This window comes from Centrocercus urophasianus, unplaced genomic scaffold (genome assembly GCF_019232065.1).
Source record: "Centrocercus urophasianus isolate 14NV4802_14NV808 unplaced genomic scaffold, USGS_Curo_1.0 seq_7, whole genome shotgun sequence".
Lineage (NCBI taxonomy): Eukaryota > Metazoa > Chordata > Aves > Galliformes > Phasianidae > Centrocercus > Centrocercus urophasianus.
Window position 1 is genome coordinate 4,561,370 of NW_024885310.1, and position 17,748 is coordinate 4,579,117.

The 17,748-nt window shown below is 39.7% G+C and overlaps 2 long non-coding RNA genes across 2 annotated transcripts in view; both read left to right on the top strand.

Annotated features, from left to right (window-relative positions):
* The first annotated feature begins 101 nt into the window (after positions 1-101).
* Positions 102-7,882, top strand: LOC122170428. The gene is made up of 4 exons (XR_006171757.1): positions 102-430; positions 4,380-4,543; positions 6,697-6,824; positions 7,769-7,882. It is a non-coding gene; the product is annotated as an uncharacterized LOC122170428 (long non-coding RNA).
* Positions 7,883-8,188: 306 nt separating this feature from the next.
* LOC122170427 overlaps positions 8,189-17,748 on the top strand; it is a 284,255-nt gene continuing 274,695 nt past the window's right edge. Inside the window, exon 1 of the long non-coding RNA XR_006171756.1 lies at positions 8,189-8,706. This is a non-coding gene — a long non-coding RNA (uncharacterized LOC122170427). The remainder of the gene's footprint in view (positions 8,707-17,748) is intronic.

A 17,748-nucleotide genomic window follows, 5' to 3' on the forward strand; every position in this document is an offset into this window, starting at 1 on the left:
GGCGGGCGGAAGCGGCAGGCAGTCACGTGGCAAGGCGCGATCACGTGCTGCTCTGCGAGAGGGGGTGGTTGTTGGGGTGGTCGCGCGCCTTTCTCGTGCTTTTCGCGCGCGCTGCTGTGCTGAGCGCGAGGCGCGACCGCAGGGCTTTTCCAGTCAGCGCTGTGGCGGGCTGTGTGGCTGTGTGGTACCGGGCTCTGAGCCCCCCTACCTATTGCTGCTGTGCGCTGTAGTTACCCTACAGTGAGACAGAAGTATTTGCAAGATCATCCCTTGCACAGTTCTACTCCAGCATTGCCCATAGCACAGCCCAGCAGCACGAACTACAAGCGAATAATGCCAGTTAATCGCTCTAGAAGCTTTTTGTCTCCTTCCCTGGTTATTTATGACTAAGTAATTACAGACTGGCTCTCTAGGAGGCTTGGGGTGGATGGTAAGTACAAGCAAGATGGGTTAACAGTTACAGCAAATGCAGGAGGGCAGAGTGGAGAGCTAAAGACGTCCTAACAAGCCCACAAGCAGGTGTCAGTAACAGAACAGCCAGCAGTGTGCACTGCTCGCCTCAGCACGGCTGTTAGAGAAACAGCTGAGCAGAAACACACAGGTGATTTGGGGCTGAGCTCGGGCACCAACAGGAGCCAGTCTTCCTTCATTATAAATGTTTGGGAGTAGACCTAGGTGGTCAAATCGTGATTCGAGGAGCTTTTGTTTCTCCCTCCGTCAGAAGCAGCGTTGGAATGTTGGATTTGGTACTGGCCAAGCCTTAAAAGGACACTAAACCTGCCTTAAGGGGCAGAGGGCTTGAAATACATCGCCAATTTAAAACGAGGTAGTTAGCAATACACAGTTTTCTGCTGGCTGTATCCTTTTAAAACACAAGACTGTTATTTGGGTGGACTTTTCGCCTGACTTCTTGCCACAGCATTGGGGATGGGTAGAAGAATAGTTGTAAATAAGGAAAGGGCTGTGGAGGTGTCTCAACCACCAAGCAGGTTTCACGCTTGCATCAGGAGGTGTCCAGGCAGCACTCCAGGGAGTGCTCTGGAATACAAAGCTTTAATCCTAGCGTGACACTAGCAGGATGTAGGCTGTGTATCTGACTGTTAACAGAAGGCTGTTGTAAATTCTTGAGTCATACATTGCCTTAATGATGACAGAGGGATTGTCAAGTGCGATCATTCAGAGCGGGTGATAAGGCTCCCTCTGCTGACTTGTGCTGCTTAGGAGATGCGTGGAGTTAACGAAGGGGAATAATTAATGAGAGGAGGTATTTGAGGTACAGGTTGTGACATCAATTTGTATTAGATAAACATAGGAAGAGCAGTGAGGCGTGTGCATTCCCCTTTCCAGTATTGGTGTCGACCTGTGAGGCTGAGTGTGTAGGGTTAGAGTCAGAGTTCAGTTGCTGTTATTACAGCAAGTTTGCCATCCATGCATTCAGACTGGCTTTGACTGGCCATGTTATCTTTCATCTGCCTAACTGAATGGTACCCTGCACAGAAAGTCAGTCTTTTTCTTTTTTTTTCTCTTTTTTTTTTTCTTTTTTTTTTTTTTTTCCCTCCAGGAGCACTGTTTGGAATTTTAGGTTTTGGTTAACTTCATTTGTCATGTGAACAGCATCGTTTTAAAAGCTTGCACCTGTAACTGTATCTGTAACTGTATCGTAACTGTATCTGTAACTACATAGTTACAAGAATCCATGTATCCACGTAGGTTGGCCTAGAAACCAGCAGAATGCTGATAAAGGGCAGAGATTTGAATTCACTTCTTTTCCAGAGTTTAATCTAAATTAATCCATTTTTATTTGTATTTTTGCTATTTAAGTGGAACTGATTCAAATACTCCACTTCTGTAGAATCTTTTTTATCACATGAAGCGTCTCTCTTTAATGTGAATGTTACATGAAAATAAAGTTTGCATATGGTTATATTTGGCCTATTTGATAAGGAGAAAGTCCTAATTCAGGTTACACAGTTTTGTCGCCACCACAACTGGTGTTTGTTCTCTTCAGAGTCTTCGGATATGTTCAGTCAGAGTTAATGTGAGTGATCATAGCAAGGAAAGCACTTTGGTGTAAATAGAAAAGAAAGCTTGTCTATGAAGGAGTGCATGAGCAAATTGGGCGTGAAGGGATGAAGCCCTGTGTGAGGTGCAGCTCTGAGCCTTTAAAGCTGCGTTAGCACTAGGGAGGATCACAACAAAGAGTGTGGATGTGAGAGCTAGGGAAGGAAAGGCAAGACTTACAGCAAGTTCCTATGCTCGGTACTAAAAAAAAAAAAGAAAGATTTTATGGAAGAAAGCAAGTGACGAATTTTGAGTAAATCCAAGGATGTGGTTGGAGTATGATGTGATGTTTGTTAGACACAGTCCTGCTGTGATCATTATGGAGCTGCTCATTATGCTTTGTAAACTTCCTGATACTGTGGGGATGCCCAGCTGAGGGAACATGGGGACCTCATTCTTTCTGGGAGTAAATAATATCCTGTTTGAATGCTGGTTGTGAAACAAGAGCAAAGTTAGGCATGAAAGAAAAGGACCTGAGAGGTTGTATTTTGTTGCCATTGAATGTATTTTGTCCATAGGAGGTAAAGTTTCATTTCCACAATACCTCCATAATTATATTTAATTACAAATAAAAGCATTGATTTCTCCCTTTTGCCCACACAAACTTGAATACAAGCACATAAGGCCAAGTGCAGGGTACTGCACTTGGGTCAGGGCAGTCCCCAGGTGTTTATACAAACTGGGGGAAGATCTCCTTGAGAGCAGCCCTGTGGAGAAGGACTTGGGGCTCCTGGTAGATGAGAAGCTGGACATGAGCCAGCAGGGCATTTGCAGCACGGAAGGCCAACTGTGTTCTGGGCTGCATTAAAAAAGGGGTGGCCAGCAGGGAGAGGGAGGTGATTGTCCCCTGCATCCAGGCCTGGGGCTGCCAGCACAGGAAGGACGTGGAGCTCTTGGAGAGAAGGGCACTGAGATGATCAGAGGGCTGCAGCATCTCTCCTGTGAGGAAAGGTTGAGGGAACCGGGCTTGTTTAGCTTGGAAAAGAGAAGGCTCTGAGGAGACCTCATTGTGGCCTTCCAGTGCTTGAAGGGAGCATATGAACAGGAGGGGGAACGGCTGTTTGTGAGGGTGGATGGTGATGGGACAAGGGGAATGGTTTTAAAGTGAGATAGGGGAGGTTTAGATTGGATATGAGGAGGAAGTTTTTCAGCCAGAGGGTGGTGAGGCACTGGCACAGGTTGCCCAAGGAGGCTGTGGATGCCCCATCCCTGCAGGCATTCAAGGCCAGGCTGGATGTGGCTCTGGGCAGCCTGGGCTGCTGGTTGGTGACCTGCACACGGCAGGGGGTTGGAACTGGATGAGCGTTGTGCTCCTTTGCAACCCAGGCCATTCTATTAAATAAGCACATAAAGACATTCACTAAACCTTAAAGAGAACTGCAGATAGGTAGCCCTAGCACATGATGAGTTCTCATTATCTTCTGAAAAATATGATGCTAACTGCTGGGTGTGAACTGAGAGTCATGAACTAATGACTTGTCCACAGCAAAACTGTTTCTTTCACACCAAATGCAAAGCTGCCAGAAGTCTGAATATCACCATAAAGCTTAAAATAATTTTAGAAGATCTTAAAGTAAAGAGTGCTTTGGGCTATCTTTTAACATATTACTCTGTAACTCTGTAATCACAGTTACTTTATAAGGCCACATATGAAAGTGTCCATAGGATGGGTTGTGTTGGAAGGGATATGAAAGCTCATCCAGTTCCAGTACTGTGCTGTGGGCTGGGACACCCCCCATCAGCTCAGGCTGCCCAAGGCTCCATCCAGACTCAGAGATGGGGCGTCCACAGCTTCTCTGGGCAGCCTGTGCCTGTGCTTCACCACCCTCTGAGTCAACATTCTTCCTTGCATCTAATCTAAATCCACCCTCTTCTAGTTTAAAAACTCTTATTCTTTTTCCTGTCACAGCAGACCTTACTAAGGAGTCCCTCCCTTTCTTTTCTGTAGATCCCCCTTTCAATACTGGATTTAATCACTTTCCAGCCTGGATGTGTGTCATTGTTATTTTATTCAGGCAATATTAAGAAGATTATTGATTATTGCCAAAATTTAGATTTAAATTTTGGCCCACAGCTGAGTGTTTGTGTACTTTTAGGATCATGTATTTCTACTCTGTCAGTCTAACAAAATCTAATATCTACTCATTGCTTGATGTATAACAATTGAAAATCATTTGCTTTAATTGCATTTGGGATATTGGGATGCCTCTTTGGAAATCTTTTGCCCTTTTTAGGCTGATCTCTTGATATCCTTTATAAATTTATGTCTTGAAAAGTTCTGTCTACTCAGTGAGATCTTTCTTCCTTGTGTTGAACAGGATTTGGGCTGCTGCTTCCAATCTGCTCCTTGTGTTTGAGCAGCTTCACAGTTGACGTAGCAACGAATGCATCACCCTGGTCTTTGCTTCAGGGCTGAAGAGAACGTGCTTTGAAACATGCATGTCTGCTGTCCTCAGGAAGCTGTACAGCATCTCTCTGTCAGGTTTGTGTCTCACGAGAAAGCCCCACTAGGTACCATTTTGTTCTGACTTTCATGTCTTACATGGTGCTGATTTTCACTGGAAGTTTTCTTTACCCTTCTGTAGAGATTCTGAATTTACTTGTGATTCAGAAAGCAGGGACATTTAGTTTTTATGTTACTAAAAGTAAACAGATGTAGCCTCTTTTCAGTCTCTTCAGAGAGCAAGCAAGCCATGCACAGATCTAAGTCCGGTTAATGCTTACTCACTGGTAACTGGATAAGATGTTCAAAGAATTTAGAATTTGACCTTTGCTAAGAAAAATGTACTCTCCATGTTTGGACTGATGGAAATTGAAGGTTGTTAATCTGACAGTAGGCAAACTGAATACAAATGAAGAAGCAACTGTTTTCACATTGGTTCATGCTGTAGCTTGAACCTATCTATCTGTTACTTCTTCCCAGTGTGCTCTTATGCTCGAGAAAGCAAATAAATAATGAATGCATGACCTCAAATGGGCATTATTTCTGAATGCAAGTGTGAGCTTACAGGTCATGCACTGTGCTAGGAAGGCTGGTATGATTAGTTCCTGTTAAACAGTAGGGCTTGATTCATGATTATTCTGAATTTCTTTTACTCTGCCCGATGCAGTAAAAGAAATGCAGAGCAAACTGTAAGGCTCCCTTAATTGGACACCAAAGTTCAGGAGAAGAAATGCATGGATCAGCATTCAGATGTGAGTGTTGGTTGTAAAGCTGCCACTGGATTTGGATCATTCACAAGGATTGGAGTTAAGTCCTGTTTTTTGAAACTAGGCATGAACTGCTAGCAGTGATCATTGGCTGTTTGCTGGAAATTCTTGCTTTGTGATGCTATCTGTAAAAGCGGAAATTTTCCTTGTAATATTTGTGTGTGAGGAAAAGTTTTATTCTGTTGACAGGGTTATACTGGTGTGAAAGTTTTTCTGCTGCTGAGGATAGCTAATGTGTAGTATATTTTAAAAAGTATGTTTTTCCAGGGCCAGATGCACCTATCTTTACATTCACCACTTTGTCACCTTACTGAGGAAGTTCTAGTCATTATCATCATCTAGTTATTGCCAGAAAAATGACAGTGAAGCTGGATGACTTGCTGAAATTCTAAAGCATTTCAGTAGCCAAGTGAAAAGCACCTAACAAGTGTCAGAGTAGAGTTATATCCCTGGGAGCAGCTGTGCAAGGTTTTATTCTTGCTGCTGTATTGGTGTAATTCATATGAGAAGGTATTTATTTACAGCCTCTTGCTTTAGTCATAACCTTCTGCAAGAAAACATTTACTTCTAATCTGGCTGCTCCAAATTAGTTCTGCCACCCTTCCTCTGTTACATTTGTAGAACAGCAAGTCCTAGAGTGCAAGGAATGTCAGAACCTGACTCTTATATATAACTATTAGTGTTGCAAAACTTATCAAACATGAAGTTTGACGATAACACTTAATGATAAAACACTCAGTGCAGCTGGTTGTTCATATCAAACCCAACGGCAAGTATCTATGAGCTTAGATTTTTTCACTGCTCTTCTCTTACGAGGATTGGGTTCTGCACCAAATTCTATGGCTGTGGAATTCAGTTCTATAGCATTCTGCTCCGTCCCTCACTGTACAGTGGTGTTTCTCCTTTTAACAAGCTGTAGCTGTGGGAATCACCACTGTTCCTTGAAATCCTTATACATAGAAATGAGGCGGCTGTTCCATGAAAGCTTTACCAAAATCAAGCTTATTTACATCCTTTCTGTTTGTACATTAGAAAGTGATTTGGGTATGTGTATGTCTGTAACTGTGGGAACAGTTAGAGTGCCCAGCAGTTTTACAGCTTTGTGACAGACTGATGACTTAACACCCCAGTGGATTTCATGCGTTGTAATGTGTTTGGAGAGAAAGTGGCATACTTGTTTGGCTGCAAGTGGTGGGCCTCTTCATACGTACCAGCAAATAGTGCAAACAGTCACAGGCTAACTCTAGAGGCTCTTAATTTTCAAAAAATAGTGTAAAACTATTACATACTGTGTTAGGCAATACTACTGGGGGAAAAAAAAATATAACCAAAAAAAAAATTGGGTAAGATGATTGTTAAGGCAACTTGTACCACCAGCTGGGATCTATTGATGTCTTAATATTCTCTTTTCATTGCCAATTTCAGGTTTTGTTTTTAAGTTTTTGTCAGGGTGCATTGCCTGCTAGCTGTACAATAATGACCTGCTACAATTCTGTCTGCATGATTTTCTCTTGAGGTTATTCCTCAGTCTCTCCTGAAGACAATCACAGCATGTAAGTCGTTCTGGTTGTTTGCTGACCAAATTCTATTGCTGCCCACAATGTCTGATGTTATCATCTCTTGTCATCTTCTAAGAAGTCTTTGTCACCATTGTATTTCAAAGGTTTTGTTTTTTACGTGCCCGTAACATAAATTTGCCATGGTCTATTAATGTGCTACTGTGGAAGAATACATTATTTCACTGTTTATATAATTTATTGTTTGGAGAGTCTTCAGTTTTTCTGCACTCCAGTAGTTAAGTAAATTTTTGAGGGCTTTTAAGGACTAAACTGTTTAGGACTTCTCTTTATTTATTTTTTTGGAACTGAACTTCATGTCATTCTTAGCCAATTGCTTTGTACCTTCCGGTGTTGTCACACCTTGATTGTTGGCACCAATTTTTATTAAGTCAGCTGACTATGTTAATGCTCCATTAATGTGGGACAGTCAGCATTTCTCAACTTTTTTTTTAATGCATTGCATTCCATAGCAAAAATTGGCATATGATCAGTGCATCCAAGGTGTTTCAAGGTGTCACAAGAAGATTCCTTCTGCTTTGTGCTATTTTTCTATCAATGGGTCCCTAATAAATTCTGTGTGGGTGAGGATACTTTTCTCTCTGTCTGCTTATACCCAGCAGAAAGATATTTAATCTTGTTGGCAACTTCTGTTACATTTGCTGAGATACGTTGTGGTTATGAAGCCATCCAGCCTTCTCCAAGGTTGGTTATGACAGCAGGTATCCCATGTTTTTAGATAGCCAATAGAAACATGGTCAGTGGGGACTGAAATTCCAGAGAAACAATTTCATTTTGTCATGAGGTTAATTCTGCTCCTGAGATTTGCTTCATACAACCTTGAATTACAAAGAGCAGTTCTGATTTTGACTGATAGCATTGCATCAAAACTTCATATTCCCATTCTTGAACAAAAATATTCCCTTTATCTGCTTGTCCAGCTGATATCCAGTCAGCTATACATAATTGTAGATTTTCCATGGTGTATGGGAGCTACTGAGTCACGGCCTGAACCTCTGACTGATCACCGGAGGCGAGCCATGAGTCAGCCAGAGGAGCACAGGTGAAGGCAATTCACCTAGACCTATTCCTAGACCTATTGAAGAGCTGGCTACCAGTGGGGAAGGATCTGTTCTGGAGATCCCTCCTTCTGGTGTTTTGTGGTGAGCCCAGCATAAGGGTAAGCCTTCCATTTATTCTCTCTTGTTATCATAGTCCACTTCGCCTAACTCTCTTGTTTATTTTGTGATTGTAACATCTTGACATCCATTGATTATACACATGGTAACATAACTACTGATTGCTTTAAACAAAACTGCTTGTACTTTCCCAGTTTTTATTTTTAAAGAAACAGATGCTTTTTGGAATTAATATTTGACTCATGTTTTCATTTTTACCGTTCAGCATTGTAAGTAGTTTTGATGAGGCATTTTTCTTGTCTCTTTCTTGCTGCTTGGTTGCTTTTTTGCTGCTTGGACAGAGGCAGCATGCTGTTGGTGTGCCATTGTAGGGTCAGCTTGACTCAATATTTGCTCTCAAATTGTACTCCAGGATTTTTTGTCACCCACCCTTGGTTGAAGATGTTGAAGGCAGCCATTTTTCTGAAACCTCAGAAGTACAACGCTTTCCCTATTCCCAGCACTTACAACCTCAGTTACAAGCATGTGATAAACTGTCTCAGTACCAACACTGTGCATGGATAGTGGAGGTCTTGCCTACATTGCACACCAAGAACATTATCCAGAGTGCTTGCTGTGTTCTTTGTCCAGCCTGAGGATCTGTTGGAATGTCTGGAAGCTTCTGCCATGTCTGGATCAGTTTGAAAGAGACTAATCCAGAAGACAGGAACAGCTCCTAGAGCCCATGCTTGTGCTTAAAGGTATGTGCATAGCACAGAGCTTCCTAGACTGATTTTAGTTACAGAATAGTTCATAAATGGGTAATGACACTAGCTGTGATGTGTTCTAATGAAAGGCTTCTCAGGATTACAGAGGGGGAGTTGAAAAGCTGGTATCTCAGATATTTGAAACAAATATTCTCCTTTCTTTGCTTTGGTTTGTTTTCCTGGCTTTATATCCTCCAGCTATACAAGATGAACATTTGGGCCATTTGTCATCTTGAATTCATGTCATTTTAAGTATATAGACATACCACTGGAATATCTCCTTATTTATTCACTTAAATGCATTGTGCCCAGAATGCTGTTTTCCTTTTGTCTAATTGCCTTTTCCTTTAATTTCTATGATAATGGTGTTTATATTGCTTTCTTCTATTTCGTATTTTATGCGTATTTATGTTCATGCAGCCTCTTCATGCTACTGTATTAGAATAAGTGGGAGAAGTTTTTGGTCCTTTCACTATTCTCATTCTAAATGATAAGCATGCATTTGCTTATTCTGTAATGTTTTCCAGGAAAACAAATCTTGAAAAACAAATCTTGGAAAAGTCCTTAGAATATCATATAGTTGTTGGCTTTGTACAAATGTCCTACTGAAAACCTAATTCATGTGCAGGTGCAAAATCTAAGGGCAGTAGTCAATCAGCTGAGCTTACTGTCCATTGGCAGATGCACATGCACGTGCTGGACTTTCTAGAATATAAGGTGGTTTGAATGAGTGGTTTTTCCGTTTTATGGCCAGCATTAATAGTCTTTGCAAACCTAATTCCCTTTTCTTTGTCCAGTTCTCCCTTTCCCCCTTTCTCCCTTTCTCTCTTTCTTCCTCTCTTCCTCTCTTTCTCTTTTTTAAGGCAGTTTAAGAGTAAAGTTTAAGTTAAGAATACTCTGTTAAGAGTAAAGTTCTAGTTCAGCTAAACAACATGCAGTGGTTAGTGATGATGCCAGTATCTTATCTTGTATTATTTACCCTTGTATTAAATCACAAATCAGAATGTGTTTTTTTAGATAACCAAGTGCCACACAAGAAAAATCAAGATACAGTGGTTATACCTAATGGTTCATGTATTGCATGCTTTTGAGTTCTGTCTTGGCAAATTTGAAGGCATTTGCAGCAGAAAGGAAACGCTGAAAACAAAAGGCTGTCAACAATTAAATTTTACCTCTATAACACAGATTGCCCTTGAATTGCACTTTCAAACCTAGGAGCTTAGAAATACTGCCTTATCCAGTAGTTTGGATCTAGCTACTGAGACCAAATAGAATACTTTATCCAAGTTCTTACAGTTGTCTTCAGTAATTTTGTTTTTATTGTTGTTTTGTAATTAATCTGGCATCCAGGAGCTACGTTTATGGGCTGCAGTTTCTGTGCCAATTGCTGTATTTAAAAACAAACAAACAAACCCACCAAGGGTTTTGTTCTGTTGTTACAGTCAAATAGATATTAGGAAACCTATCCAGAACATAGGTCAGCAAATATATTTTGAGGCCCAGTCTGAGCTAATTTGTCCATCAAAGGACTAAACTGTCATTTACATCCTGCACATTTTTTAATTGAAATTGTTATGATATCACTGTGCACTCATCTGGCTGGCACTGAGTTGCAGAAATGTTTTTAGTTTGGACTAAAGACCTGAACCTTCTCAAAACTTCCCAAAAGTCAAAGGGATGCACATTGCAGTGTGTGTGGCCTTATCGTATCTCAGATCCGTGCCTTCTTAAGTGATGGTATGCAATGGAACCCCAGTGTTTGTCCCAGGAGAATTTCTTACGACCAAGATTTTTGTGTTTCCGAATGTATTATTTTTTTGTTTGTTTTAGTAGCCACAAACTCTTTGGAGTGTTATAATTCAGTGGAGTACACTGAAGCCTTGGCTTTGTGCAGTGCTTGTTCCCATGAGGTAACTTGGACTTTACACAGTGTTTCATTCTTTTGGTGGCTCTGCACTGAAGGAGGGGGAAACTAATTTTGTGAAGTGAAATATGGTTGCCCTGTACTGCTCTTGGATCAGAGTCTGCTAGAGTTAGGTCAGACTTGCATTTCACAGTTTGTTTTCAGTGCGGTTTGGGATCTTCACACTGAGTTTTTAGTAATAGTGGAAAGCATCAGAAAATGGAAACTTATTTTTTTAAAAGGATACCACCAGGTTAGTACAACCAAGTATTTTCATATCTGCCTTTAATCTCCAGTTAGCACCACACCTAACAAACAGATGTGTTCTGGTCATTTGCATAGAAAAAATGAATATGCTTTCCAATCCCTTTCAGCCTGTTTTTACATACTGTCTCCCCAAGCAGTGAGTGATGTCTGAACTATTTATTTATTTTTTTTTAAGTACAAGCACAAGCAGACTGGTGCCTGTGCAATGCAACCCTGTGGGAGATCTCTGAGCTTTGCAAAATGTTTAGCTCTGAGAAGTTAAAGCAGATATTAGAGCAGAAAGAATATTTGCCAGTACTTAAAAGGACAGAAAGTAGTGGAGCAAAAGAACAAATTGATTGGGACAGAACAAATGGAGGAGCACTGAGAACGTAAGTTTGATATGAACGGAGAATGCAAGATAAGACTTGAGGATTGAGGAAGAAAGAGTAGAAACACAAAGATGTAAACAGCTGGAAAAAGGCAGAAGCAAAAGAAATGTCAGTAATGGAAGAGATCAGAGCTCTGTAGATAGTGCAGTCTTTCTCCCCTCCTGTTAATTTCACTTAGTTAAGTTGTACTGTGTGAGAAAACCGGCTTTGGTCCTTCTTGTGGTGAAGGTACATTGGTTTCTCAAAATTGAGAAGCAGCAGCAAAGTGTTACGTTTTAAATTCAGGAAGTAAACATGAGAAAATTCATCTCACTTCAGTTTACAAAGTGGCATCCATTTGTTGAGTAGGTGCGACAGAACACTTCTGTGGTCTCTAACTGCACTTTTTTGTGTGTGTTTTTGCATGTTGTCATGAAGGAGAGCCTGATATATAAGCATGTAAGAATTAAGATAGTAGATAAGACTGGCGATGGTATCAAACTTGTAAGTACTCATTCTGTTTTCAACTGTTTCATGAAACAACTGTTTCATGAACACAAAGGAAGGTGAGCAGAAAACGGTTTTGAGATAACCAGCTCAGAGATACTAGGTTAAGGACAAGCTTACCAATTCTAATTTGACTTGCACACTGAAGCAAAACAATTTAAATTGGCATTTATTAATAATGACTGCTTAGAATTTGAAAAGAAAGTAATCACACTATTGTTACATAAGGGAAAACAAGGTGGAGCTGTGGCCTTGATTGAGCTTTCTCCATTTCTTTTTATGCAATCTGCAAATAAAATTTTGTAATATATTAAAATATAACAGAGTCATAAGCTAAAATTAAGCTTTAAGAGTCTTGGTCCACTTATTTTTTCCTAAAATCCACCATTTTCCTATGAACAAACAGCGTTCAGAAGATTTGAAAAGGTATGTGCTACCAAAGCAGCAGATTTTTTTCTGACAGTTCTACGACTTCTTTGTGTGAACAGCCTACAGCTCAAACAGTTTCAAAATGCTGCGCAGGTGAAGCTTGTAGATAAATCTTCCTACTAAGTTCTGTCTGCTCTGAAGTAGAATGCAGTGACTCTTCTTGGCAGTGAAAGGACATTGGCAGTAATTAGTATGCAAGAGTAATTCCTTTAAGTACAGGAATCTTTGATAACTGAAGCATATTTACACCAGGTTATGGTTTGGCTTGCCAAATTCTTTATCTCCTTTTAGTCTTCAAAAATGTCACCAAAGCTCTTGAAAGAAGAACTCAAATGCTCTTGAGATGTGTTAAATAAGACCCATTCAGCTTAAGTTGTCACCTAAGTGAAACCTCTTTCTTCCAGTGACAGGGACTTGATTCTCTTGGAGGTTCTGAGTTCTATCTGAGCGGTTAATTGGATGATTCATGATACGTGTGCCGAAACAGCACTGACAAGTTTTTCTACTCATGGTAGTTAAAATATGGGATATTATTATCTCGTGTCTCCTGTAGCAACAGGAGTAATATTTACTCAGCAGTGCATAATCCATGGAATAATGTGTTTCTTTTGCTATTGGTGGCAGAAAGAAAAACGGTTTGAGAAGGGCAAATTCTCTGTGCGACAAACATCTTGGATATTTTCAAAGGCAATAAGTAATAGTAGCCCATTTACTTTTTATCTTTATCAGTACTTTCAGTCACAGTGTTACACAAGCGAAAGTCCCCTTTTCTATTCTTTTAAATATAGCAGCATTTTGAGAAGTAATGTTTGCACTAATAAAATAACATGGAGAAAACAGAAAACCTAGCCAAGTCTACATCTACAGGATTATTTTTCTTCTGATTGCCATTATGCAGTTTTGAAAGTTAAGACTCAAGATATATTATGAATTTTACTGCTCGTTAAACATGAGGGATTCAAACTCAACCTTCTGTTGGACGTTTCCCTCTGGCACAGACAGTGCAAGTATGCTTGTCAGAAGTAAAAACATAGGTGGTTAAAATGGTAAGACCTCGTAAGTAGAAATGTGCCATTCGTCCTTTTTTTCATGGGAATCACTTTTTAACAATGCGTTGGTGTTAGCTTAAATCCCAGCCCACAATTCAGTTGTCCAATTGTCAGTGCTTTTCATTCCTTCTTTACAATGCAAGTAAGGGTAGATTTAGGTGTAGAGACATTTATGACTCTCTGTGCTGACAAACAAGTAAATTCCAAACTTTTAACAGATAGGTTATCTTTATTCGTTTAAGCATCTTGTGATTTATCAATTTTTATGTTGATTTCAGTTCTTTTATTAATATTTCTTAAGGACTGGCTACAAGACTGCAGCCCAGGGCAGAATTCCAGTAGTCAGGTGTAAGCTGAAGCATTTTTCAAACTGAGTTGTTCTAGATTTGTAGCAACATAAATATGATTAAACTACAGCCATCAGCATTTAGATTTCATCCTTTGCTAAAGAATATCTTTTTTGCAGTCTCTGTTAAGCTTCCTTTACCTCTGATCAGTTCAGAAGGTCTTCAAAGCTATCCTATTTTCACGCTGTTGTCTTGAATGGTTGTTTTACATCAGTATTTTGTTGATACTCAAATACTGTAGAGGATCAACCACTCTCATGTAACCAACATTTCTATCATTTCATGATAGGATCTCCTGTAACAGCTGAGTGGTGTAAATTCACTAGGGGATGCTACAGTTACACAGCTTTTCTTTAAAGTTTTCTTGCTGATGATCATACAAGCATATCTGCAGCCCCGAGAAGCATAAAAATGAAAGCATTCCCATTAGAGTAGCAGGCAGGAGGGCTGTTAATCAACTGCGTGTCTCATTAAAGAGAACTGGAAAGTATTCCTCTGCTGGGGCTTGATCCAGAGCCCATTGAAGTCAGCAGGTAGCTTTGAGTTAGATGGAGCCTGCAGTGTTTCGGATGAAATAACTATACAGCAGGAAATGTCGTGGCTGTTTGTTTTAATAGATTCTTTCATCACTTGATCTTAGGAAAAGATGTAGCTTGTTAGCTGGGTTTTTCTAGTGTTTTTTACTGGGAGGTCTGAGACTCCTCTGGCATAGGAAGTTTTAATGCACGCTGTACAGCTGATTCTGGGACTCCATGCGCTGTTGTACAGGACAAGAATTAAAAAGTACCAAACAGCTCTGATGCCAATCTATTTTACTTAAAAATACTGAGGATAAAACTAGATAAATGGGCAGAAGACTTAGAATGCCCAAAGAAAGCCTAGGTGATCTTGTTTATCTTCTGAGATGTTACAGTTCATAGGATCCTCCTCTTTCTGTAGGATTTCGTCTCTCCATGCATCCTTTGAGACTGCTTTCCTACCAGTGCCTCTGGGAAGATAATCTTGATGCACTTCTGATTTATCTTCAGTAATGCCCTGGGGTCTTTTCATACTGTTTTACTGCAGAGACAGCATGCATCATCTGCACTTCCAGTAAGTTTCAAAGAATTTATTTGACTCTCAAGAGAGCACTGAAATTACACTGAAGTGTGGGTTGTTTTTTTTGTTTGTTTGTTTTGTTTTTTACTTTGCCTAATTGGCTGCTTTGACTAATTGCACAGAGCTGGCTGCCCATTTTGGTGCTGCACTAGTTTTTAGTAGCTGAATGTTAACCTTGCATCCCCTATGGCCAGTCAGCTTGACTTAAAAAACACTGCTTCAGCTAGGGGATTGTCTTTGGTAGGGACTGAGTTGACTTCAATGCTCAAGATGTGATGGCACCAGTCCTGCAGTAACAGCCTCTCATACCTCAAGAACTGTTCACATAATGTATCTACAAAGTGAATGCTTCATGTTTCCTAGAAGAAAAAATGGTAGTTTTCACCGTTCTGCATTTTCATTCCTTTTGTTTATTTTGTTACATTACTTTCAAGTGCAGAAATTACGATTTCTTTTCTGCACGCTGACTGTTTCCAGATGACTCAGGGAGGATTGAATCCTCCCTGTAAATAAGCAATCAAGAGAGCAAGCAGCAGTGCCCAGTATTTCTCCAGCTGAGTGTGGTGGAGTGCCATCTTGTGGGATTGTTATTACATTACTTATATTCTCTAGATTTAAATGGGAAACTTCTGTGGGTTTGGTGAGTGCTATCCCTTTTGCCACAGAGGGATACCTGCACATTTGTCTCGTCATAAGAGCTAGATTAAACTACCAAGTGCTGAAGTAGTGCTGAGAGGAATTAATTGTAAATGACTTTTTAAAATACATAGGAGGTCTCAAAGAGACAATACCGTTGATAAACGTGTGAAATGTGTATATTCATGTATGTACTGACCCAGCAAAGGAAAATTTCAAAGAGAGATATGAAGAAGAGTCAGAAAGAATGTATATACACGCTCACAGAATATACATGTGTGTGTATGTATATGTGTATTCAAAGAATATATGTATGTGTATTTTGCCACTGAATGTGCTTCAGCTATGTTCAGTTAGCTTTAGTCTCTCTTTTTAATTAAGCAGTTCAGCATCACATCAAGTTTATATGTGGGAATGATCATGTGAAGAAAACTTCATATTTATATCTGTGCTTAGTGGTGCCAGAAAGATGAGGACACACAATATCATTTATATAGAAAGTTTTTCAGGTCCCAGAGATAACTAAAACATTTAGATAAATATCAGTGTCATAAATGTAATGCTAGTCCTATATGATCTAGAAAAGTGCATACAAATCCTGGGGGTGATGCTTCAGGGATAAATCCCCACTCAATTGCTTTTAAGTCTTGTACTTCAGTTTCAAGAACCCATTTGTGATTTTGTCTCATTTTCAGAAAATGATTATGCATTTAAGAAGCAGGAAATCTTACAGGCTAGGCAGAATTTCAGAGCCTGCCTTGAGGAAAATGATGCACAGACTCTCAGCTTGTTCTGGTGAGGTGCCTGAGGACATATTTGTATTCTAAAAAGTAAATCAGATTATAATTTAGATAGCTAACACTAGGTTAGGATTGCTTACAATGTGTTAATGTGAATGGTTTTGGAAACTCAGGTGTTCACTGGGAAAATCTGTCTGACCTTGGTTTGCCAATGAATTTTACTTTAGTGCAGATGCCACATAAAGTTCATACTCATCTGAGCATAGAAGAATATTACTTGAAATCAAAACGCAATGCTCAACAAATGCCAAAGGCTGTCTGAGCTGAAGAGTTGAAAGGGAAAATTACTTTGTGTTCACACTGAAAGCAGACCGTGTGAGTTTCATTACTCATATGAGCATTTTTTTCTTGTCACACTGTTTCTCTTTTCTTGCTAGAACAGCAGTAAAATAGCCTAAGTGTGCTATGCAGTAGAAGTTTGAAAATATCAGTGGTGGCTTCTTTATATAGTTTATTTACCTCTTTCTGATCTGGAGGGATTTACTCACATCAGACACAGACCCATACATAGGGTATAAGGTCACCAGTGTGGAAGATAAAATGCAAATTTGAATTTGTAGCTTGTGTATTTTCCTCTTTCCCTAGCAGTGAGGGTGAGTTAGCAATGTTTTTATTCCTATTCTCTCAGTGTTCTTGCTGAATTCTCTCTGGTAAACATATGAGAAATCTGACTACCATATCAATAGCACTTGAGCACTGAATCTCTCATCTAAACTATTCAATTTCAGTATGACTGACCACTCGAAGTACGGTATATTCTAGATAATAGTTGCAGATAACCATTCATGATTCATCTGCTCTCTGTACAAACTGAACCTGAAACCCACACAAGCAAAACTGTTATCAACATCAACTTGGAAGTAATTTAGAATTATTGCATGGATGAAAACATTAGGAATGAACTGAGGTAAACAGGAAATTTTATCCTAGAATGGATGTAGTTTGCCAGGAGAGTGTAGCAGATTTTAGGAAGCAGAGTCATTTTATGGCACAAAATTCCCGATGTGTGAACGATCTTGTTTCAGTATTTTCTGCACAGCAGTTTGCTTAACAATGTTGGAGCCATATAATAAGGATTTGTGTAATAATGTTCCAAGTCAGGAAGGGATTTCCCATCATAACTGCCTGTTTTCAAAGCCTGGCAAATCTCCATTAACTGGTTTTGTTTAGTAGCAGAGTTACTGTTTGACACTTACATCTTCTTGTTCCCTTTTCTTTTCATGGGCAGTAAGCTTTTATTTTGTATTCAGACCAAGTATATGGATACAGTTTTAATAAATTGGCATAGTATATTAATATTACCAGTTGAATAATTATACAAACTGTTTCTATGCAGCTTTGCTAGAGTTAGATACAAGAAGGTCCTAAAATTCTCTTTCTGATTGCCATATCCATGGCCAGGTCACTTTTTCTGTTTTGAAGTTAGTGGAGCTGAACGTGAAATACAGAATTGCTTATTTCTTTTAGACAGCACACTGACATGTCAATAAAAAAGAAGAACCTTTTTTATACTATTAATATTATCTAGCCTGAGGTGTGGCAAATAGCCTGAAATAATGACAGAAATTAACACGAGAGTGACATTAAAAGGAAATTTTCTAATTTGGATCTGACACTATTCCAGTCTTCAAAGTGTTACTGAATATTTAA